The sequence below is a fragment of the Ranitomeya variabilis genome, chromosome 4 (genome assembly GCF_051348905.1).
Source record: "Ranitomeya variabilis isolate aRanVar5 chromosome 4, aRanVar5.hap1, whole genome shotgun sequence".
Taxonomy (NCBI): domain Eukaryota; kingdom Metazoa; phylum Chordata; class Amphibia; order Anura; family Dendrobatidae; genus Ranitomeya; species Ranitomeya variabilis.
Window position 1 is genome coordinate 682,982,397 of NC_135235.1, and position 26,035 is coordinate 683,008,431.

The 26,035-nt window shown below is 48.5% G+C and overlaps 1 protein-coding gene across 1 annotated transcript in view; it reads left to right on the forward strand.

Annotated features, from left to right (window-relative positions):
* Positions 1–228: 228 nt before the first annotated feature.
* Positions 229–26,035, forward strand: part of LOC143766395 (uncharacterized) — a 63,402-nt gene continuing 37,595 nt past the window's right edge. The window contains exon 1 of the mRNA XM_077254051.1: positions 229–385. The gene's annotated coding sequence lies outside the window, so the exon portion shown is untranslated. The remainder of the gene's footprint in view (positions 386–26,035) is intronic.

Sequence of the window (26,035 nt, forward strand, 5' to 3'; positions counted from 1 at the left end):
ACACAGAGGCTAGCAGGATACAGGAAAGACAAGCTAAACCCAAAGTCAGAGAAAAACGAACTTCACAGAGACTAAGAGCGGCCAGGAACACCTGAAGGAACAAATGATAACCAGGCACAGAGGGACGGCAGGAAGCAGTTTAAATACCTAAATGCAGGATAGCACTTCCGGGTAACAGACCTCCAGAACCATAGAGAGGACAATAAGGAGGACCGACCTCCGGGTACTAGTCCTCCAGGACCATAGAGGAGATGAAGGGGAGGGCCGACAGAAGATCAGAAGTGCACACGCGCAGCACTGAACCTGGTATGCGCGCGTGCACGAGAAGCAGAGGCCGGGAGCGAGCGCAGAGGAAGAGACGCTGACTGGGGAGGCGGCAGCAGCGGTATGATACTATGGGGGGCTTTATTATATTCTATGGGGAGCTGAATTACTGCTAGAATCTGTTTAGTTTGTGACTATCCGCCATTTTCATGTGGAGTTCTGGCTGCTGGTCTTTTTCCTTTGGTGCTGGGTTTGTCTTGGGTCAGGTGTTTGTATCACTCTTCATTTACCAGCACCTGCCTCCCATTCCTTGCTGGACAACAGTGTTAGGGTATGTTTCCACGTTCAGTTTTGCTTCAGGCTTTGGTCAGGATTTTATGCAGGTAAAATCCTGACCAAAACTGCACCTGAGGTCACTGGCAGGTCACCTGCGGTGTGCCTGCGTGTTTTGCTCATAGTAGCAACATGCTGCGTTTCGAAAAAACGCACCACGCATGCGTTTTCGCGGCAAAAACGCATGCGTTTTTTAACGCATAGTGGAGTCTGGATTTCATGAAATCCCATCCACTATGCTGTAACATCTGGACGCTGCGTTTTTGACGCTGCGGAAAAACGCAGCGTCAAAAACGCAGCGTTTCCTGAACGTGGAAACATACCCTAAATCTGCTTGAGCTCTAGCTTGGTGCTTTACTTTGAGTTCTCTGTGTGTTATTTGTGCAGTGCTGGTACCTCTGGTTCTGCTAGCCTTAGTTTCTGTTTTCTATTGGTTTCTGCATCCTTCTCTGTATTTTCTACTAGGAGGTGACCCGTTTTTGTACCCAGTCCTTAGTTCTTCTAGGCATCCCCTTCCCTTAATCTATAGGTCTTCGCTTGAGATTAACCTAGGATCGTCGGTGGGTCTATTCGCAAGGGTTTCGTAGGGTTTCAGCCTAGTCATAATGCAGGGTCAGTTTTCCCCTTCTACCTTAGTTCTGTGTTGCAGATCCGTAACAATTACATTCTATGGGGTGCTGTATTATATTCTATGGGGGGCTGTATTATATTCTATGGGGTGCTGTATTACATTCTATGGGGGGCCTGCATTATATTCTGTGGGGGCCTGTGTTACATTCTATGGGGGGCTGTATTATTTCTATGGGGGCTGTATTACATTATATTGGGGCTGTATTATATTCTATGTGGGGCTGTATTACATTCTATGAAATACTGTATTATATTCTATGGGGCTGTATTATATTCTATGAGGGGGCTGTATTACATTCTATTGGGGGCTGTATTACATTCTATAGGGACTGTATTATATTCTATGGGGGGCTGTATTAAATTCTATGGGGGGCTGTATTATATTCTATGGGGGGCTGTATTACACTCTATGGGGTGCTGTATTATATTCTATTGGGGGCTGTATTACATTCTATTGGGGTCTGTATTATATTCTATGGGGGGGCTGTATTACATTCTATGGGGGGGCTGTATTATATTCTATGGGGGAGGATTGCATCATACTCTTTGATGGGGCTACATTATATTCTATGGGAAGGTGGGCTATATTATATTCTCTGGGGGGCTACATTATATTCTATGTGGGGCTATATTATATTCTCTGAGAGCTACATAACATTCTATGGGGGCTATATTATATTCTCTGTGGGGCTACATAATATTATATGGGGGGCTGTATTATATTCTCTGTGGGGCTACATTATATTGGTGGCTGTATTATATTCTGAGGGAGGATTGCATCATACTCTTTTATGGGGCTACATTATATTCTATGGGGATCAGAAACACATGGGCTACTTGCACTGTGAACAAGTCTGTAGAAACATGTTCACACCACCAAAAAACTTGAGGACACAAAAGAGCACAGTGAGGTAAAAAATACTGCAAAAAAGTCATAGTAAATAAGCAAGTGCTAGTCAAAAAATAAAAAACAGGGTATTTAGTTAATACTTTTTTGCAAAAAAAATGTATATTAAGCTGCTCCGCCAATCGTCAAGATATACCCATAATAGAGCAGTCCTAACTAATGTATATAATCCCTATCTGATGTATTTAAAAACCTGATCATCTGTATAGTACCTGTATAAGCAGGGTTCAGAGAGAAAATATCCATGTGGACATGCTGGATGGAACAGCTTCAATGCAAATGACCCACAGAGGAGTGGTGGACTCCCCAGTCTTGTAGAAACAAGAGAACAATTATAGAACCAGAAACACATGGGCTACTTGCACAGTGAACAAGTCTGTAGAAACATGTTCACACAATCAAAAAACTTGAGGACACAAAAGAGCAGTGAGGTCAAAAATACTCTGTTGTAAAAGTCACAGTAAATAAGCAAGTGCTAGTCAAAAAATGAAAAAAACATGAAGCTGTTCCATCCAGCATATCCACATGGATATTTTCTCTCTGAACCCTACTTATACAGGTACTATACAGATGATCAGGTTTTTAAATACATCAGATAGGGATTATATACATTAGTTAGGACTACTCTATTATGGGTATACCTTGACGAATGGTGGAGCAGCTTAATATACTTTTTTTGCAAAAAAAAGTATTAACTAAACACCCTGCTTTTTTTCATTTTTTGACTAGCACTTGCTTATTTACTGTGACTTTTTTTTACAACAGAGTATTTTTGACCTCCCTGTGCTCTTTTGTGTCCTCATATTCTATGGGGATGTGGGCTGTATCATATTCTATAGGGGGCTACATTATATTCTATGCATTAAATTTATTTTATGTATTACATTTATTATATTCTATGAGGGGTGATTGCATCATATCTATAAGCGGGTTACATTATACAATATGAGGAGGGCTACATTGTATTCTATGGAGGGGCTACATTATATTATATGGGGGCTACGTTATACTCTATGAGGGGGCTACCATATATTCTATGGAGGGGCTGCATTATACTATATGAGGGGGCAGCATTATATTCTATGGGGGATTACCTTATATTGCATAACGGGGCTGCAATATACTCAGGGGGCTACATTATATTCTGTGGGGTGACTGCATTATACTCTGTAGGGTGGCAGCATTATACTATATGTGGGCTGCATTATACTGTATCGAGTACTATGGGGAATATATTATACTATATGAAGAACTATGGGGTGCATTATACCATGGGAAGCGAATTATACTACATGGATGACTATGGCTGTGCATTATACTATATGGAGGACTGAGCAGTGTATTTTAATATATGGAGGACTATGAGCAGTATATTATACTATAGGAAGAACTGAGGAATGTATTGTACTATATGGAGGACTGAGGAGTGTAGTTTAATATATGGAGAATATTATAGAATGTTATTGAAGAAACCACCCAATGATAACAGTATAATCTCCAAAATGAATAAAAACTCAAAATGCACTGTTCCAAATTATTAGGCACAGTAGAATTTCTAAACATTTGATATGTTTTAAAGAACTGAAAATGCTCATTTGTGGAATTTTCACCATTAGGAGGTCGCATTCACTGAACAAAAAAGCTATTTAACTCCAAAACATCCTAACAGGCCAAGTTACATGTTAACATAGGAACCCTTCTTTGATATCACCTTCACAACTCTTGCATCCATTGAACTTGTGAGTTTTTGGAGAGTTTCTGCTTGTATTTCTTTGCATGAAGTCAGAATAGCCTCCCAGAGCTGCTGTTTTGATGTGAACTGCCTCCCACCCTCATAGATCTTTTGCTTATAATGATACTCCAAAGGTTCTCTATAGGGTTGAGGTCAGGGGAAGATGGTGGCCACACCATGAGTTTATCTCCTATTATGCCCATAGTAGCCAATGACTCAGAGTTATTATTTGCAGCATTAGATGGTGCATTGTCATGCATGAAGATGATTTTGCTCCTGAAGGCACATTTCTGCTTTTTATACCATGGAAGAAAATTGTCAGTCAGAAACTCTATATACTTTGCAGAGGTCATTTTCACACCTTCAGAAACCTTAAAGGGCCCTACCAGCTGTTTCCCCATGATTCCGGCCCAAACTATGACTCTACCTCCTTGCTGACATCACAGCCTTGTTGGGACATGGTGGCCATCCACCAACCATCCACTACTCCATCCATCTGGACCATCCAGGGTTGCTCGACACTCATCAGTAAACAAGACTGTTTTGAAATTAGTCTTCATGTATGTCTGGGCCCACTGCAACCGTTTCTGCTTGTGAACACTGTTTAGGGGTGGCCGAATAGTAGGTTTATGCACCACAGCAAGCCTTTGAAGGATCCTACACCTTGAGGATTGAGGGACTCCAGAGGCACCAGCAGTTCAACTAACTGTTTGCTGCTTTGTAATGGTATTTTGGCAGCTGCACTCATAATCCAATGAGTTTATGTGGCAGAAACCTTCATCGTTATGCCTTTATCTGCATGAACTCTGTCTGAGCTCTGTTTCAGTCACAAATCTCTTCACAATATGATGATCATTCTTAAGTTTTCGTGAAATATCTAATGTTTTCATACCTTGTCCAAGGCATTGCACTATTTAACACTTTTCAGCAGCAGAGAGATACTTGTTATTTCCCATATTGCTTGAAACCTGTGGCCTGCTTAATATTGTGGAACATCATTTTTAAGTAGTTTTCCTTTAATTAGAATCACCTGGAAAACTAATTATCACATGTGTTTAAGATTGATTTCAGTGATCCATTGAGCATTGAGACACAATACCATCCATGAGTTTATTTGAAAAACAAAACAATTAAATCTTTATGACACTTAAATCCAATTTACATAATAATTTGGAACTCGGTGTATTTGGAGGACTGAGGAGTGTATTATACTATATGGAGGACTATGGGGAGTATATTATAATATAAGGAGGACTATGAGGAATGTATTATACTATATGGAGGACTGAGAATGTATTATACTATATGGATGACTAAGGAGTGTATTATACTATATGGAGGACTGAGGAGTGTATTATAATATAGGGAGGACTATGAGTAGTGTTTAATACTATATGGAGGACTATGGGGAGTGTATTTTACTATATGGAGGACTGTGGTGCACATTATACTATGTTGAGGACTATGGGGTGTATTATACTAAACAAGCAAAATGCTGCATATTCATCGAGTGATTGGATTGTTTATGCCGGAACAGAAATCATTGTTCTCAGCAGCACATCGCCAGTGTAAACTGTAGATGTGCTGCTGAAAATAGGATACTGTATGGGGACAGATTGATCTATTAGTGAATGTTCTGTCCCTATCATTCTTTCTCAGTTGGTGTAGAGTCCGGGAAACAAGCGAACAACTTCAATATTGTCGATCACACTCGTTTAGCTCCGTACACCTCGTACACACACGGCTCCGCTCTGTACACCTCGTACACACACGGCTCTGCTTCTTACAAACACAGCTCCGCTCCGTCACCAGGTTTTCCCCATATATAGTACCACCAGCACCTATATGCCCTTATACACACCCTTCTAGAGTGCTGTACATACCGTATATACTCGAGTATAAGCCGAGATTTTCAGCTCACTTTTTTGGGCTGAAAGTGACCCCCTCGGCTTATATTCGAGTCATGGTCGGCGGGGGAGGGGGAGCGGCGGCTGTCACATACTCACCTGCGCATGGCGCGGTCCCTGCATGTCCGATGGACTCCGGGCAGCTCTTCCTGTGTTCAGCGGTCACGTGGTACCGCTCATTAAAGTAATGAATATGGACGCATATTGATTACTTTAATGAGCGGTACGTGACCGCTGAACATAGGAAGCCGCTGCCGGCTCCCGGAGACCATCTGACAGTGAGAAGCTGCCAGGGACCACGCTGGGAGCAGGTGAGTATGACGGGGGAGTTAAGCATTGCGCGATATTCACCTCTCCCCGTTCCTCCGCTGTGGGCCGCTCTGTCTTCCGTCCTCTGGCTGTGACTGTTCAGGTGAGAGGGCGCGATGATGTAGTTAGTGTGCGCCCCGCCCTCTTCCTGAACAGTCAGTGCAGAGGATGGAAGACAGAGCAGCGTGCAGCGGTGGAAGGTGACTATAGCAAGTTCCGGGGGCCTGAGCAAAGGGAGGTATGTGATTTTTTTATTTTAATCGCAGCAACAGCATATGGGGAATAATGTGTGGAGCATCTTATGGGGCATAATGTGTGGAGCATCTCATGGGGCATAATCTGTGGAGCATCTCTTGGGGCATAATCTATGGAGCATCTTATGGGGCCAACAACCTTTATGCAGCATTGTATGGGGCAAAAGTTTCTATGGAGCATCTCATGGGGCCATTATTTACATTTGTGCAGCATTATATGGGGCATATTTTAATATGGAGCATCTTATGGGGCTTATTTTGTATGGAGCATCTTATGGGGCCATCATGAACTGTATGGAGCATTATATGGGGCTCCTAATTCAAAATGGATATTCAAAAACACTTAGCCTACTGATGTCTCAATTAATTTTACTTTTATTGGTATCTATTTTTATTTTTGAAATTTACCGGTAGCTGCTGCATTTTCCACCCTAGGCTTATACTCGAGTCCATAAGTTTTCCCAGTTTGTTGTGGAAAAATTAGGGGGGTCGGCTTATACTTGGGTCGGCTTCTACTCGAGTATATACGGTATGTCCCTAAGCCAATGGGCATAATGTAAATAAATTCTTATACTCACCTACGGGGCGGTTCGGTGTTATGTTTGGCGCTGGTCTTCATCCGACGGAGTCCTTCCCATGGATGATGTGTTCTACATCATCCACACAAACGCCCTCATCACGCTTCTGTGAAGGAACACTTCTCTGCCGAGCACAAAGCAAAGTACTGCAAAGGGCAGAAAGAAGTGCGCTTCCACAGGAGCGCGATGGAAGACACAGTGTGGATGACATAGGACGCGTCATCGACTCAAAGAAAGAAGGATGGTGATAAAAGAGAAGGCACTGGATTAAGACTAGCGAAGCCCATTGGGATGGGGCTAGGCAAGTCTAATATGCCACTATCTTAAGGGCATACAGATACTCAGCCTCTCCAGCTGCGCTTTCCTACGGCGGTCTCCACCTCTCTCACACCTCTCGCTCCACCAACAAACATGGTGGAAGAGTTGGCTTGCTCCTGTCCGACACCTGCTACCACCCTCCGCTACTCTTCCCTCATTTGAGGTGCACTCCATCCACATCTATTCCCCCTCCAACCTCCAGCTGGCTGTCATCTACCGCCCCCCAGAACTAGCCATCTCCACCTTTCTCGACCACTTCACCACATGGCTACTTCATTTCCTCTCTGTTGACATCCCCACTATCATCATGGGTGATTTCAACATCCCGATTGACACTTCCACCTCAGCTGCCTCTAAACTTTTATCACTGACTGCCTCCTTTGGCCTCACTCAATGGTCCTCTGAGGCCACTCACAAAGATGGCCACACGCTGGCCCTCATCTTCACCCGCCTCTGCTCCCTTACTAATCTCACTAACTCACCCCTCCCCCTGTCTGACCACAACCTACTGACATTCTCTTCCCTCTCCTCTCCTAGTGTGCAACCCCCACTCCACGAACTCCCTCGCAGAAATCTCAAACATCTCAACTTACAATCACTCTCTGAGTCCCTTCTCCCTCTTACCGACATAGCCTCCCTTCATGACACAGATGCTGCTGCTGCTTTTTATAACGCCACAATAACAGCAACACTCAATTCGGCCGCCCCGCTCATGCATAGCAAAATTCGTACAATCAACAGGCAGCCCTGGCTGACCAGCCTGACTAAAGAACTGAGACGGGCTTCCAGTATCGCTGACCACTTCATCGCATACAAGCAGTCCCTCGCCAGCTTCAAGTCCGCGCTCACTGCCGCAAAACAAACTTACTTTTCATCTCTCATATCCTCCCTGTCTCACAACCCTAAACAGCTTTTCAACACTTTCAATTCTCTACCCCTGCACCCCCTCCCCTCTCATTTCTGCTGAAGACTTTGCCTCTTTCTTTAAACAGAAGATCGATATGATCAGAGAAAGCTTTGGCCCACAGCGCCCACTGCCCCTCTTAGCTGCTCACCCCTGCTCCTCCAAAACCAGCTTCTCCACCATGACAGAAGATCAGCTCTCCACCCTCCTGTCAAGATCACACCTCACCACCTGCACGCTCGACCCGCTCCCATCTCACCTCATCCCTAACCTTTCCACGGTCTTCATCCCAACCCTAACGCACCTCTTCAACCTCTCCCTCACAACAGGTGTCTTCCCCTCATCCTTCAAGCATGCCAAGATCACACCCATCCTCAAAAAGCCCTCCCTCGACCCATCCTCTGTGTCTAGCTATCGCCCGATATCTCTTCTTCCTTATGCCTCCAAATTGCTGGAGCAACACATCCATCTTGAACTGTCCTCTCACCTCTCCTCCTGCTCCCTCTTTGATCGGTTACAATCTGGCTTCCGTTCCCATCACTCAACTGAAACTGCCCTAACTAAAGTCACCAATGACCTACTAACTGCCAGGAGCAAGCGACACTACTCAGTCCTCCTTCTCCTGGACCTGTCTTCTGCCTTTGACACTGTGGACCACTCCCTTCTGCTACACATCCTCTCATCTCTTGGCATCACAGACTTGGCCCTTTCCTGGATCTCATCATATCTGACAGATCGGACATTCAGTGTCTCCCTCCGCCACACCACCTCCTCACCTCGCCCCTTGTCAGTCAATGTTCCTCAAGGCTCTGTTCTAGGACCCCCTACTCTTCTCCATCTACACCTTCGATCTGGGACAGCTCATAGAATCCCACGGTATGCAGTACCGTCTCTATGCTGATGACACGCAGATCTACCTATCCAGACCTAACCTCACCTCCTTACTTACCAAAATCCCGCACTGTCTGTCTATTTCAGCCTTCTTTTCTGCTCGCTTTCTACAACTGAACATGGACAAAACAGAATTCATCATCTTTCCCCTATATCACTCTACCCCTCCACCAGACCTATCCATCAATGTCAATGGCTGCTCACTTTCCCCGGTGCCTTGGGGTGATCCTCGACTCTGCCCTCTCTTTCAAGCCACATATCCAAGCCCTTGCTTCCTCCTGCCGCCTCAAACTCAAAAACATTTCCCGGATCCGCGCATTGCTTGACCGCGACACCACAAAAACACTAGTGCATGCCCTTATCATCTCCCGCCTCGACTACTGCAACCTCCTACTCTCTGGACTCCCCTCTAGCACTCTGGCACCACTCCAATCCATCCTACACTCTGCTGCTCGACTAACCTACCTGTCTCCCCGCTATTCCCCAACCTCTCCCCTATGCCAAGCCCTTCACTGGCTTCTTATCGCCCAGAGACTCCAGTTCAAAACCCTCACAATGACCTTCAAAGCCATCCACAACCTGTCTCCTCCATACATCTGTGACATGGTCTCCCGGTACCTACCAACACGCAACCTCCGATCCTCTCAAGACCTCCTCCTCTACTCCCCTCTCATCTCTTCTTCCCACAACCGCATCCAAGACTTCTCCCGTGCTTCCCCCATACTCTGGAACTCTCTACTCCAGCACATCAGACTCTCGCCTACCATAGAAACTTTCAAAAAGAACCTGAAGACTCACCTCTTCCGACAAGCCTACAGCCTGCAGTGATCCTGAACCTACTGAACCGCCGCACAACCAGCTCTACCCTCTCCTAGTGTATCATCACCCATCCCCTGCAGACTATGAGCCCTCGCGGGCAGGGTCCTCCCTACTTATGTACCCGTGTGCCTTGTTTTTGCTCATGTTTAATGTATTTGTCTATATTTGCCCCGTATTTCACATGTAAAGCGCCATGGAATAAATTGCGCTATAAAAATGAATAATAATAATAATAATAATAAATAGTGGTTGTGCTTTATAGAATGCTGTATATAAGGGTATACAGGCAGTGGGCCTACTATATATACAGCAGTCTAGAATGCTGTATATAAGGGCATATAGATGGTGGTCGTACTTTATATGGGGGGGGGGGGGCAGAAACAATGATTGAATAGCCTGTAGTAAGTAAATAGCTACAGTGCTAGAAAATATAGGGTACTTAGTCAACACGTTTTTTTCATTAAAAAAAATTGCAAAAGCAATCCCACCACTTCATGGTGAACCTAATTGGGACAGTCCTAACTAATATTAAAAACCTTAATATACACTGCTCAAAAATATAAAGGGAACACTAAAATCCCACATCCTAGATATCACTGAATGAAATATTCCAGTTCTAAATCTTTATTCATTACATAGTTGAATGTGTTGAGAACAATAAAACCTAAAAAAGAACAACGTAAATCACAACTAATATAGCACGGATGTCTGGAGTTGGAATGATGCTCAAAATCAAAGTGGAAAATGAAGTTATAGGCTGATCCAACTTCAGTGGAAATGCCTCAAGACAAGGAAATGATGCTCAGTAGTGTGTGTGGCCTCCACGTGCGTACATTGTTTTCTCCCTACAATGCCTGGTCATGCTCTTAATGAGGCGGTGGATGTTATCCTGAGGGATGTCCTCTCAGACCTGGAATAAAGCATCCCCCAACTCCTGGCCAGTCTGTGGTGCAACGTGACATTGGTGGATGGAGCAAGACATGTCCAAGATGTGCGCGATAGGATTCAGGGCTAGTAGATGGGCAGGCCAGTCCTTAGCATCAATGCCTTCATCTTGCAGGAACTGCTGACACACTCCAGCCACATGAGGTCTAGCATTGTCATGCATCAGAAGGAACCCAGGGACCAGTGCACCAGCATATGGTCTCACAAGGGGTCGGAGGATCTCATCTCGGTACTTAATGACAGGCTACCTCTGGCGAGCACATGGAGGGCTGTGCGGCCCTCCAAAGAAATGCCACCCCACACCATTACTGACCCTCTGCCAAACCGGTCATGCTGAAGGATGCAGGCAGATCTCTCTCCACAGTGTCTCCAGACTCTGTCACGTCTGTCACATGTGCTCAGTGTGAACCTGCTTTCATCTGTGAAGAGCACAGGGCGCCGGTAGTGAATTTGCCAATCCTGGTGCTCTGTGGCAAATGTAAAGCGTCCTGCACAGTGTTGGGCTGTGAGCACAACTCCCATCTGTGGTCGTCGGGCACTCAGACCATCCTCATGGAGTCGGTTTCTAACCGTTTGTGCAGACACATGCACATTTGTGGCCTGCGGGAGGTCATTTTGCAGGGCTCTGGCAGTTTTCCTCCTTGCACAAAGGCTGAGGTAGCAGTCCTGCTGCTGGGTTGTTGCCCTCCTACAGCCCCCTCCACGTCTCCATGTAAATAGTATATACCTGCTGTATGTCATCTCCTCCTGTATATACCTGTATGTCATCTCTTCTGTATATACTATATACCTGCTGTGTCATCTCCTCTTTTATCTATAACGCTGGGAGCGTCACTCTGTCCGAAGCCTTTATAGACTGCGCAAGTGCCGGCGCAGTCTAGACCCCACAGTGACGCTCCCAGGAGATCGCGGTATGCGTAAGTACTGAACGCACACCGCGCTCTCCATCGGAGAAGCAGGGACGTGCTAGGAGGGTGAGTATATGCTATATTTGCCTATCCTCCGTTCCACCGATGCGCGCTGCTCCTCCACATCCTCTGCCTGTGGCGTTCAGTTCAGAGGGCGCGATGACGCACTTAATGCGCGCCGCCCTCTGACTGAACAGTCACAGCCAGAGGACCCGGAAGACAGAGCGGTGCGCAGCGCTGGATCAGGGCCAGGTAACTATAGCAAGTGCCGGGGGCCTGAGCTAGCGGCGACTCCGGCACCTGACCCCCCCAGCGCGCCGGTGTCCCCGCCTGCTCAGGCCCCCAAGTTCTGCCATGCACAGCCACCGCACCCAGCACCGCCACGCACAGCCGCCCACAGCCACGCACAGCCGCCGCACCCAGCACAGCCACTGCACCTAGCACAGCCACCGCACCCAGCACAGCCACGCATAGCCGCCACACCCAGCACAGCCACTGCACCTAGCACAGCCACCGCACCCAGCACAGCCGCCGCACCCAGCACAGCCGCCGCACCCAGCACAGCCACGCACAGCCGCCCACGCTCAGCACAGCCGCCCGCACTCAGCACAGCCGCCCGCACTGATGGCGCAGGATGGAGCAGCACATGATAGGATCGGGGCGCAGGATGGAGCAGCACATGACAGGATGGGGGCGCAGGATGGAGCAGCACATGACAGGATGGGAGAGCAAGATGGGAGCAGCACATACCAGGATGGAGACCATATACCAATATAAATGCTCGCCACCCGGGCGTAGAATGGGTTCAATAGCTAGTATAGTATATACCTGTATGTCATCTGCTCGTGTATACCTGTATGTCATCTCCTCCTGTATATAGTATATACCTGTGTGTCATCATATACACATACACACACACAGTACAGACCAAATGTTTGGACACACCTCATTTAAAGATTTTTCTCTATTTTCATGACTATGAAAATTGTACATTCACCCTGAAGGCATCAAAACTATGTGGAATTATATACTTAACAAAAAATAGTGTAAGACAACCAAAATATGTCTTATATTCTAGGTTTTTCAAAGTAGCCACCTTTCGCTTTGATGGCTGCTTTGCACACTCTTGGCATTCTCTTGATGAGCTTCAAGAGGTAGTCACCGGGAATGGTCTTCCAACAATCTTGAAGGAGTTCCCAGAGATGCTTAGCACTTGTTGGCCCTTTTGCCTTCACTCTGCGGTCCAGCTCACCCCAAACCATCTCGATTGGGTTCAGGTCTGGTGACTGTGGAGGCCAGGTCATGTGGCGTAGCACCCCATCACTCTCCTTCTTGGTCAAATAGCCCTTACACAGCCTGGAGGTGTGTTTGGGGTAATTGTCCTGTTGAAAAATAAATGATGGTCCAACTAAAAGCAAACCGGATGAAATAGCATGTCGCTGCAAGATGCTGTGGTAGCCATGCTGGTTCAGCAAACCTTCAATTTTGAATAAATCCCCAACAGTGTCACCAGCAAAGCACCCCCACACCATCACACCTCCTCCTTCATGGTTGGAACCAGGCATGTAGAGTCCATCCGTTCACCTTTTCTGCGTCGCACAAAGACACGGTGGTTGGAACCAAAGATCTCAAATTTGGACTCATCAGACCAAAGCACAGATTTCCACTGGTCTAATGCCCATTCCTTGTGTTATTTAGCCCAAACAAGTCTCTTCTGCTTGTTGTCTGTCCTTAGCAGTGGTTTCCTAGCAGCTATTTTACCATGAAGGCATGCTGCACAAAGTCTCCTCTTAACAGTTGTTGTAGAGATGTGTCTGCTGCTAGAACTCTGTGTGGCATTGACCTGGTCTCTAATCTGAGCTGGTGTTAACCTGCGATTTCTGAGGCTGGTGACTCGGATAAACTTATCCTCAGAAGAAGAGGTGACCCTTGGTCTTCCTTTCCTGGGGCGGTCCTCATGTGAGCCAGTTTCTTATAGAGCTCGGTGGTTTTTGCCACTGCACTTGGGGGGACACTTTCAAAGTTTTCCCAATTTTTCGGACCGACTGACCTTCATTTCTTAAAGTAATGATGGCCACTCATTTTCTTTACTTAGAATTTGTATTACGGCAAGAAAAAAAAGCAGCTAACAGTCTATGCAGTAGGACTATCAGCTGTGTATCCACCAGACTTCTGCACAACACAACTGATGGTCCCAACCCCATTTATAAGGCAAGAAATCCCACTTATTAAACCTGACAGGGCACACCTGTGAAGTGAAAACCATTCCCGGTGACTACGTCTTGCAGTTAATCAAGAGAATGCCAAGAGTGTCGAAAGCAGTCATCAAATCGAAAGGTGGCTACTTTGAAGCACCTAGAATATAAGACATAATTTCATTTGTTTCACTCTTTTTTTTGTTAAATATATAATTCCACATGTGTTAATTCATAGTTTTGATGCCTTCAGTGTGAATGTACAATTTTCAGTCATGAAAATACAGAAAAATCTTTATATGAGGTGTGTCCAAACTTTTGGTCTGTAGTGTATCTCTTTAGATTTTATATACACCTATACTGTGTGTATATAGCTATTCTATTGTAACCTGTCAGTGTGATTTTACTGTACACTGCACCTGAATTGTCGGCCTTTCAAAGGACACCGTTGCTTATTTCTCGTAAGTTACACTGATGGCCCGTGTGGTGCGAGTTTTCCTTGCACAAATAGACTTTCATTGGCGAGTCTCGGCTGATATACGGTGCAAATCGCAGCATACTGCAATTTCACTCGCACATATAATACGGCCGTGAAAAAAACAAAAAAAGTGATGGGAGATTAACATTGTTCCGAGTGCTATGCGATTTTTTTTCTCACATAGCACTCGTCCGTATTCCTCTCTAGTGTGACTCCGGCCTTAACCCCTTTCTGACATCTGACGTACTATCCCGTCGAGGTGGGGTGGGCCCGTATGACCACCGACGGGATAGTACGTCATACGCGATCGGCCGCGCTCACGGGGGGAGCGCGGCCGGGTGTCAGCTGCATATCGCAGCTGACATCCGGCACTATGTGCCAGGAGCGGTCACGGACCGCCCCCGGCACATTAACCCCCGGCACACCGCGATCAAACATGATCGCGGTGTACCGGCGGTATAGGGAAGCATCGCGCAGGGTGGGGGCTCCCTGCGGGCTTCCCTGAGACCCCCGGAGCAACGCGATGTGATCGCGTTGCTCCGAGGGTCTCCTACCTCCCTCCTCGCCGCAGGTCCCGGATCCAAGATGGCCGCGGCATCCGGGTCCTGCAGGGAGGGAGGTGGCTTACCGAGTGCCTGCTCAGAGCAGACACTTAGTAAGCCTGCAGCCCTGCACAGCAGATCGCAGATCTGGCAGAGTGCTGTGCACACTGCCAGATCAATGATCTGTGATGTCCCCCTCTGGGACAAAGTAAAAAAGTTAAAAAAAATTCCCCACGTGTGTAAGAAAAAAATAAAAAAAATATCCTAAATAAAGAAAAAAAAAATATATTATTCCCATAAATACATTTCTTTAGCTAAATAAAACAAAAAAAAACAAAAGTACACATATTTAGTATCGCCGCGTCCGTAACGACCCAACCTATAAAACTGCCCCACTAGTTAACCCCTTCAGTAAACACCGTAAGAGAAAAAAAAAAAAAAGAGGCAAAAAACAACGCTTTATTATCATACCGCCGAACAAAAAGTGGAATAACACGCGATCAAAAAGACTGATATAAATAACCATGGTACCGCTGAAAACGTTATCTTGTCCCGCAAAAAACGAGCCGCCATACAGCATCATCAGCAAAAAAATAAAAAAGTTATAGTCCTGAGAATAAAGCGATACCAAAATAATTATTTTTTCTATAAAATAGTTTTTATCGTATAAAAGCGCCAAAACATAAAAAAGATATAAATGAGATATCGCTGTAATCGTACTGACCCGACGAATAAAACTGCTTTATCAATTTTACCAAACGCGGAACGGTATAAACGCCTCCCCCAAAAGAAATTCATGAATAGCTGGTTTTTGATCACTCTGCCTCACAAAAATCGGAATAAAAAGCGATCAAAAAATGTCACGTGTCCGAAAATGTTACCAATAAAAACGTCAACTCGTCCCGCAAAAAACAAGATCTCACATGACTCTGTGGACTCAAATATGGAAAAATTACAGCTCTCAAAATGTGGTAACGCAAAAAATATTTTTTGCAATTAAAAGCGTCTTTCAGTGTGTGACAGCTGCCAATCATAAAAATCCGCTAAATAACCCGCTATAAAAGTAAATCAAACCCCCCTTCATCACCCCCTTAGTTAGGGAAAAATAAAAAAATTAAAACATGTATTTATTTCCATTTTCCCATTAGAGTTAGGACTAGAGTTAGGGCTAGGGTTAGGGCTAGGGTTGGGGCTAGTGTTACGGCTAGTGTTAGGGCTAGTGATAGGGCTAGGGTTATTGCTAGGGTTAGGGTTAGGGTTGGGGCTAGGGTTGGGATTACATTTACGGTTGGGAATAGGGTTGGGTGTGTCTGGGTTAGAGGAGTGGTTAGGGTTACTGTTGGGATTAGGGTAAGGGGTGTGTTTGGATTAGGGTTTCAGTTATAATTGGGGGTTTTTTACTGTTTAGGCACATCAGGGGCTCTCCAAACGGGACATGGCATCCGATCTGAATTCCAGCCAATTCTGCGTTGAAAAAGGAAAACAGTGCTCCTTCCCTTCAGAGCTCTCCCGTGTGCCCAAACAGGGGTTTACCCCAACATATGGGGGATCAGCGTACTCAGGACAAATTGGACATCATCTTTTGGGGTCCAATTTATCCCGCTACCCTTGGGAAAATACAAAACTGGGGGCCAAAAAATAAGTTTTTTGGAAAAAAAAAGATTTTTTATTTTCACGGCTCTGCGCTGTAAACTGTAGTGAAACACTTGGGGGGTCTAGTTTCCGATATGGGGTCACTTGTGGGGGGTTTGTACTGTTTGGGTACATCAGGGGCTCTGCAAATGCAACGTGACGCCTGCAGACCAATCCATTTAAGTCTGCATTCCAAATGGCGCTCCTTCCCTTCCAAGCTCTGTCATGCGCCCAAACAGTGGTTCCCCCCCACATATGGGGTATCAGCGTACTCAGGACAAATTGAACAACAACTTTTGGGGTCCAATTTCTTCTCTTACAAATGGGAAAATAAAAAATTGGGGGTGAAAAATCATTTTTGTGAAAAAATATGATTTTTTATTTTTACGGCTCTGCATTATAAACTTCTGTGAAGCACTTGTTGGGTCAAAGTGCTCAACACACATCTAGATAAGTTCCTTAAGGGGTCTACTTTCCAAAATGGTGTCACTTGTGGGGGGTTTCAATGTTTAGGCACATCAGGGGCTCTCCAAACGCAACATGGCGACCCATCTCAATTCCAGTCAATTTTGCATTGAAAAGTCAAATGGCGCTCCTTCCCTTCCGAGCTCTGCCCTGCGCCCAAACAATGGTTTACACCCACATATGGGGTATCAGCGTACTCAGGACAAATTGCACAACAATTTTTGGGGTCCAATTTCTTCTCTTACAAATGGGAAAATAAAAAATTGGGGGCGAAAAGATCATTTTTGTGAAAAAATATGATTTTTTATTTTTACGGCTCTGCATTATAAACTTCTGTGAAGCACTTGTTGGGTCAAAGTGCTCACCACACATCTAGATAAGATCCTTAGGGGGTCTACTTTCCAAAATGGTGTCACTTGTGGGGGGTTTCAATGTTTAGGCACATCAGGGGCTCTCCAAATGCAACATGGCGTCCCATCTCAATTCCAGTCAATTTTGCATTGAAAAGTCAAATGGCGCTCCTTCCCTTCCGAGCTCTGCCCTGTGCCCAAACAATGGTTTACACCCACATATGGGGTATCAGCGTACTCAGGACAAAATGTACAACAACTTTTGGGGTCTGTTTTCTCCTGTTACCCTTGGTAAAATAAAACAAATTGGAGCTGAAAAATTTTGTGTGAAAAAAAGTTAAATGTTCATTTTTATTTAAACATTCCAAAAATTCCTGTGAAACACCTGAAGGGTTAATAAACTTCTTGAAAGTGGTTTTGAGTACCTTGAGGGGTGCAGTTTTTAGAATGGTGTCACACTTGGGTATTTTCTATCATATAGACCCCTCAAAATGACTTCAAATGAGATGTGGTCCCTAAAAAAAAATGGTGTTGTAAAAATGAGAAATTGCTGGTCAAATTTTAACCCTTATAACTCCGTCACAAAAAAAAATTTTGGTTCCAAAATTGTGCTGATGTAAAGTAGACATGTGGGAAATGTTACTTATTAAGTATTTTGCGTGACATATGTCTGTGATTTAAGGGCATAAAAATTCAAAGTTGGAAAATTGCGAAATTTTCAAAATTTTCGCCAAATATTCGTTTTTTTCACAAATAAATGCAAGTTATATCGAAGAAATTTTACCACTATCATGAAGTACAATATGTCACGAGAAAACAATGTCAGAATCGCCAAGATCCGTTGAAGCGTTCCAGAGTTATAACCTCATAAAGGGACAGTGGTCAGAATTGTAAAAATTGGCCCGGTCATTAACGTGCAAACCACCCTTGGGGGTGAAGGGGTTAAAGGGAAAATCATTCAAAATTTCTATTTTTTAAAATTTGTAAAATTTCTGATTTTTTACAAAATAAAGCAAAACATATCAACCCAAGTGTACCATTATCATAAAGTCTAATATGTCACAAAAAAAAAAAAAAAATCTCAAAATCAATGGGATGTTGAAGCATTCCAGAGTTATTACTATATAAAGTGACACTGGTCAGATTTTAAAAAATTGGCCCCGCCACTAAGGCCTGTCCCACACGTCCAGATAATTCCGGTACCGGAAAAATCAGTACCGGAGTTATGCGTGTCCGTGAGCTCACATGGCACATCAGTGTGGCACACGTGCGGCAGAAGTGTGCCGCCCAGGTACCACACGGACCGTGCAGGAGACAGCGCTAGAGTTAAGCGCTGTCCCCAGCGTGGTGCTGAAGCCTCCATTCATCCCTTCTCTCCAGCAGCGTTCGCTGGGGAGAAAGAATGAAAAATCTTTTTTTTTTTTTGTTTTTGTGTTTAAAATAAACTTCCCGGCAACCTCCCCCTCCCACCCCCTGTGCACCCGGCCGCTGTTCTTAAAATACTCACCCGGCTCCCTCGATGCTTCCTCTCCGCGCCGCAGCTTCTCCTGTATGAGCGGTCACGTGGTACCGCTCATTACAGTGATGAATATGCGGCTCCACCCCTACAGTAAGCGCTGTCCCATAGAGGTGGAGCCGCATATTCATCACTGTAATGAGCGGTACCACGTGACCGCTCATACAGGAGAAGCTGCGGCGCGGAGAGGAAGCATTGAGGGAGCCGGGTGAGTATTTTAAGAACAGCGGCCAAGGGCACAGGGGGTGGGAGGTTGCCGGGAAGTTTATTTTAAACACAAAAACAAAAAAAGATTTTTCATTCCTTCTCCCCAGCGAACGCTGCTGGAGAAGGGATGAATGGCAGCTTCAGCACCACGCTGGGGGGACAGCGTTTACTGTAGCGCTGTCTCCTGCACGGCACACGGACAGCATCCGTGTGCGGTACGTGTTTTACACGGACCCATTGACTTTAATGGGTCCGTGTGATCCGTGCGCACCCACGAACACTGACATGTCTCCGTGTTTTTCAAACGGACACACGGTCCGTGAAAACACGCAGACAGGTGCAGAGACACATTGATTTTAATGTGTCTACGTGAGTCAGTGTCTCCGGTACGTGATGAAACTGACACCACACGTACCGGAGCCACTGACGTGTGAAACCGGCCTAAGGCTGGTTTAACACCAGCGTTCGGCAGCCTTCTTCCTCCGTTAAGCCCCGCCCACTGCTGCACCTCTTCCTTTAGCTCCGCCTAAGTCTGCATGCGTCCCCAATCTTTAACATTGGGTACGCAGGCAAGCCTCATTTTGACGATGCGCTGAACTGCGTCGAACACAACATGTTGCATTTTATTGCGGTCAGCGCAGCGTTAAAACAACGCATGCGGAGACATCCACTTGGCCTGCGTACCCAATATTAAAGATAGGGTATGCAGGATGCATGCAGACATAGGCGGAACTAAAGGAAGAGGTGTGGCAGTGAGGGGGGCTTAGGCTAGTATCACACTAGTCCGTCGGTACGGGCCGTTGCAAACCGTCGGCCCAACGGACAGTGTGTTTTATGTAGCACAACGTGGGCAGCGGATGCAGTTTTACAACGCATCCTTGGCCCATTGTGAGTTCCGGGGAGGAGGGGGCGGAGTTTTGGCCGAGCATGCACGGTTGAAAATGGCAGACTCAACGCACAAAAAAAGTTACATGGAACTTTTTTGTGCCGACGGTCCGCCGAAACATGACGGATGCAACATGTGGCAATCCATCCCAATGCGTCGCTAATGAAAGTCTATGAAGAAAAAAACGCATCCTGCGGGCAACTTTGCAGGATGCGTTTTTTCTCCAAAACGAAGCATTGAGACGTGCAACACATGACACTAATGTGAAGGTAGCCTTAACGGAGGAAGAAGGCTGCCATCCGCAGCCCTGCCGAACGCTGGTGGGAAACCAGCCTAAGGCTGTTATTATAGCACCTTACATGTGTTACACAGATACATCATGGGCTTGTCCTGCCCATGAAATGAAAGGCTAAAATACAATGTGGAGACTTAATCAGAGCAATGTTTTATTTGCATTCAGAACTGGTTTAAGAGGAATAAATTAACCATTTCCCACAGAAATCTCAGACTTTTACTTATAGAAATACTGGATAAATATAAAATTTTAACATTAGATATAGAAACATTTCTAATTTTATAAAACTGCATTTTTTTGCATTGAATAACTTTATGCCTTTGCTTGTTTCATTTTATGCATTTCTAAAGTATTGTAAAACTGTAATATGCTGTTGGTGCATGCGGGCCGGACTGTCGGTTTGGTATGAGGCCCCCCCCCCCCCCCTCCCCCCTCCCAGGTCTGCCTCCGGTGTCCCAGACCAGAGATCATAATACAGGCCTTGAATAGTGAAGGACACGGCAGCCCACCCTGAGAAACATCCAAGGTGGGCACGACCCATCATGTCGAAGAGAATCAGCTAGATACAGGCCTAGCAGACCAGTGCTGGTCGGTTCATGGATGCCAGGAGGGGGCTGGCGTTAAGGAAGGTCTCGTCTTTTCCTGGCGGGTCGGAGACTTGTCCCGTCGTTTTTTTGAACAGAACATTTCCAAAAGAACCAAAACTGAACAGCAGATCTCTTGGGAGGCAGACTTTAGTCCTCTGTTGCAGAAGCGAAGTACTCAAACTGATAGGCGCAGAGTAGGACGCATTAGAAAGTTGGCGTGCATGATTGTTCAGGGCACTGGCGGTGTGGACCGGCCACCAGAGAAGGCCTAGACCGAAGCCTGGATATTTTAAGAGCAGGGTCACAGGAGCCTCTGGAAAACATGGAGGCTGCATGAATAGGAAGGTTTCCCCAGGAGACGTCTATATTGCTCAGGGGAAAACTAGGACATATTTGTCCTGTCCGTTTTTTTTTTTTGGTTTTTTTTTTAAAGTAGCCCCCTCACTGCCTGGTAGGATATACCTGTCCTGAAGATCACAAATCATTCTTCGCAGACCGATGATGAAGATGGGAATGGAATATCCTGGACGCAGACTTTTCGGCGGCTGGCACATAACGGATTCGTCTTCCCTCCCTACTCTATCTGGCTCTGGGTGGGCGAGAGGGTAGGGGGATTAGTGGCATGGACCGTCCTCTGGGGAACCACAAACACTCTTGATGTGTTAGGGCCTTGCCTCGTAGATCACAGATGATACGGTAGTGACAATTCCACTGTGGCCCTCAAAAGCCGTATCTGAAAAAAAAAAAAAAATTTAAAAAGAAAAACGAAAATCGTTAATAATAAAAACACCAAAACCCAAGTCAGAAACTGGGCTGGGCGGTCCAGACCCATGTCTGCCTCCTACTGACATTAAGCTAAAACGGATTAGCTTTGTGACAATTGGTGGTGTAGCCTACTCTTCAGGGAAATACCTCAAAAATTTTTTTTGCATAGCATAACCAACATACACCCATATTTTTTGTGTACCCCAATGAAGAATTAGCCCCCCCCCCCCACATCAACCAGCGGGCCACACAGCATAACCTCGCTCCCCCAGTCAGAAACCTCCACCTCACATTAACCAGTGGACCCCACAGGATAAATCCAAAGCCCACCAGACATTCCCTCCCCTCAAGCGTAAATCCAAATATGACGCCCCCTGCCCCAACCATAAATCCCATCAGACACCCCCATCGAACGCCACCACAGCTTAACCTCCCAGCATAAACCCCCATCGGACGTCCAACCCCCATAGGACGTCCAATGCCCCCACCCAGCACACACCCCCTTCGGATGTCCACCCCCCACCCAGCTTAAACCCTCTTCAGCCCCACCAAGCCCAACCCATAAGCAGGTCGCCCCCCAATAAAAGGGATCCCCCAGTAAGCAGCAGGTCACCCCCCTATAAAAGGCAAACAGGTCGCCTCCCCACATTCCACGACAAGCAGGTCGCCTCCCCACATTCCACGACAAGCAGGACGCCCCCCCACATTCCACGACAAGCAGGTCGCCCCCCCCACATTCCACAAGCAGGTCGCCCCCCCCCCACATTCAACGACAAGCAGGTCGCCCCCCCCACATTCAACGACAAGCAGGTCGCACCCCACAAGCAGGACGCCCTCAAATCTCACCACAGGGGTCCCCCCCAATAGCCTGCAGCAGGTCACCCCTCACATGCAGGTCGCCTCCCCACATCCCACCACAGGGGTCCCCCAATAGCTTGCAGCAGGTCTCCCCCCCACAAGCAGGTCGCCCTCAAATCTCACCACAGGGGTCCCCCCCAATAGCCTGCAGCAGGTCACCCCTCACATGCAGGTCGCCTCCCCACATCCCACCACAGGGGTCCCCCAATAGCTTGCAGCAGGTCTCCCCCCCCACAAGCAGGTCGCCCTCAAATCTCACCACAGGGGTCCCCCCCAATAGCCTGCAGCAGGTCACCCCTCACATGCAGGTCGCCTCCCCACATCCCACCACAGGGGTCCCCCAATAGCTTGCAGCAGGTCTCCCCCCCCACAAGCAGGTCGCCCTCAAATCTCACCACAGGGGTCCCCCCCAATAGCCTGCAGCAGGTCACCCCTCACATGCAGGTCGCCTCCCCACATCCCACCACAGGGGTCCCCCAATAGCTTGCAGCAGGTCTCCCCCCCACAAGCAGGTCGCCCTCAAATCTCACCACAGGGGTCCCCCCCAATAGCCTGCAGCAGGTCACCCCTCACATGCAGGTCGCCTCCCCACATCCCACCACAGGGGTCCCCCAATAGCTTGCAGCAGGTCTCCCCCCCCCCACAAGCAGGCCCCCCACAAGCAGGTCGCCCTCAAATCTCACCACAGGGGTCCCCCCCAATAGCCTGCAGCAGGTCACCCCTCACATGCAGGTCGCCTCCCCACATCCCACCACAGGGGTCCCCCAATAGCTTGCAGCAGGTCTCCCCCCCCACAAGCAGGTCGCCCCCCACATCCCACCACAAGGGTCCCCCCCAATAGACAGCAGGTCACGCCCTCCCAAAACCCGACCACAAGCATGTCTCCCTCAAACCCCACCACAGGGGTCCCCCCAATAGCCAGCAGCAGGTCGCCCCCACTAAAAGGGGTCCACCCCGTAAGCAGCACGTCACCTCCAAACCCTACCACAAGGGTGCCCCCCCCCCCCAATAGCCAGCAAGTCACCCCCAAACCCCATCACAGGAGCCCATCAATAGCCATCAGCAGGTCACCCCTCCACAAGCAGGTCGCCCCCACTAAAAGAGGTCCCGCCACAAGCAGGTTGCCTCCCCAAACCCAACCATAAGCAGATCACCCTCACTAAAAGGGGTCCCCCGCAAGCAGGTCGCCCCCAAATCACACCACAGGGGTCCTACCATAGGGGTCACCCCAATAGCCAGCAGCAGGTCTCCCACCCCAAACAGGTCACCCCCATAAGCAGGTCACCCCCAAATCCCACCACATGGGTCCCCCCAATTGCCAGCAGCAAATCACCCGCCCACAAGCAGGTTGCCCCCCACTAAAATGGATCACCCCCAATAGCATGCAGCAGGTTGCCCCCCCACAAGCAGGTCAGGGGTCCCCCAATAGCCTGCAGCAGGTCGCCCCCCTCACATAAGCAGGTCGCCTACCACAGGGGTCCACCACAACAGCCAGCAGCAGTCCCCCCCCCCCCCCACAGAATCCAGCAGCAGCAGGTCCCCCCAAAATCTCACCATATGGGTCTCCCACAAAATCCCACCACAGGGGTCTCCCACAAAAGCCAGCAGCAGCGGGCACCCCAAAATCCCACCACAGGGGTCCCCCACAATAGCCAGCAGCAGCGGAGCCCCCCAAAATCCCACACACAGGGGTCCCCCCACAATAGCCAGCAGCAGCGGAGCCCCCCAAAATCCCACACACAGGGCCCCCCCCCACAATAGCCAGCAGCAGCGGAGCCCCCCAAAATCCCACACACAGGGGTCCCCCCACAATAGCCAGCAGCAGCAGAGCCCCCCAAAATCCCACACACAGGGGTCCCCCCCCAAAATCCCACCACAGGGGTCTCCCACAAAAGCCAGCAAAAGCGGGCCCCCCAAAATCCCACCACAGGGTCCCCCCACAAAAGCCAGCAGCAGCGGAGCCCCCCAAAATCCCACACACGGGTCCCCCCACAATAGCCAGCAGCAGCGGAGCCCCCCAAAATCCCACACACAGGGGTCCCCCCACAATAGCCAGCAGCAGGCCCCCCAAAATCCCACCACAGGGGTCCCCCACAATAGCCAGCAGCAGCGGAGCCCCCCAAAATCCCACACAGGGGCCCCCCCACAATAGCCAGCAGCAGCGGAGCCCCCCAAAATCCCACACACAGGGGTCCCCCCACAATAGCCAGCAGCAGCGGAGCCCCCCAAAATCCCACACACAGGGGTCCCCCCCCCAAAATCCCACCACAGGGGTCTCCCACAAAAGCCAGCAGCAGCGGGCCCCCCAAAATCCCACCACAGGGGTCCCCCCACAATAGCCAGCAGCAGCGGAGCCCCCCAAAATCCCACACAGAGGTCCCCCCACAATAGCCAGCAGCAGCGGAGCCCCCCAAAATCCCACACAGGGGTCCCCCCACAATAGCCAGCAGCAGGCCCCCCAAAATCCCACCACAGGGGTCCCCCACAATAGCCAGCAGCAGCGGAGCCCCCCAAAATCCCACACACAGGGGTCCCCCCACAATAGCCAGCAGCAGCGGAGCCCCCCAAAATCCCACACAGGGGTCCCCCCACAATAGCCAGCAGCAGCGGAGCCCCCCAAAATCCCACACACAGGTCCCCCCACAATAGCCAGCAGCAGCGGAGCCCCCCAAAATCCCACACACAGGGGTCCCCCCACAATAGCCAGCAGCAGCGGAGCCCCCCAAAATCCCACACAGGGGTCCCCCCACAATAGCCAGCAGCAGCGGAGCCCCCCAAAATCCCACACACAGGGGTCCCCCCACAATAGCCAGCAGCAGCGGAGCCCCCCAAAATCCCACACACAGGGGTCCCCCCACAATAGCCAGCAGCAGCGGAGCCCCCCAAAATCCCACACACAGGGGTCCCCCCACAATAGCCAGCAGCAGCGGAGCCCCCCAAAATCCCACACACAGGGGTCCCCCCACAATAGCCAGCAGCAGCGGAGCCCCCCAAAATCCCACACACAGGGGTCCCCCCACAATAGCCAGCAGCAGCGGAGCCCCCCAAAATCCCACACACAGGGGTCCCCCCACAATAGCCAGCAGCAGCGGAGCCCCCCAAAATCCCACACAGGGGTCCCCCCACAATAGCCAGCAGCGGAGCCCCCCAAAATCCCACACACAGGGGCCCCCCACAATAGCCAGCAGCAGCGGAGCCCCCCAAAATCCCACACACAGGGGTCCCCCCACAATAGCCAGCAGCAGGCCCCCCAAAATCCCACCACAGGGGTCCCCCACAATAGCCAGCAGCAGCGGAGCCCCCCAAAATCCCACACACAGGGGTCCCCCCACAATAGCCAGCAGCAGCGGAGCCCCCCAAAATCCCACACACAGGGGTCCCCCCCCCAAAATCCCACCACAGGGGTCTCCCACAAAAGCCAGCAGCAGCGGGCCCCCCAAAATCCCACCACAGGGGTCCCCCCACAATAGCCAGCAGCAGCGGAGCCCCCCAAAATCCCACACAGGGGTCCCCCCACAATAGCCAGCAGCAGCGGAGCCCCCCAAAATCCCACACACAGG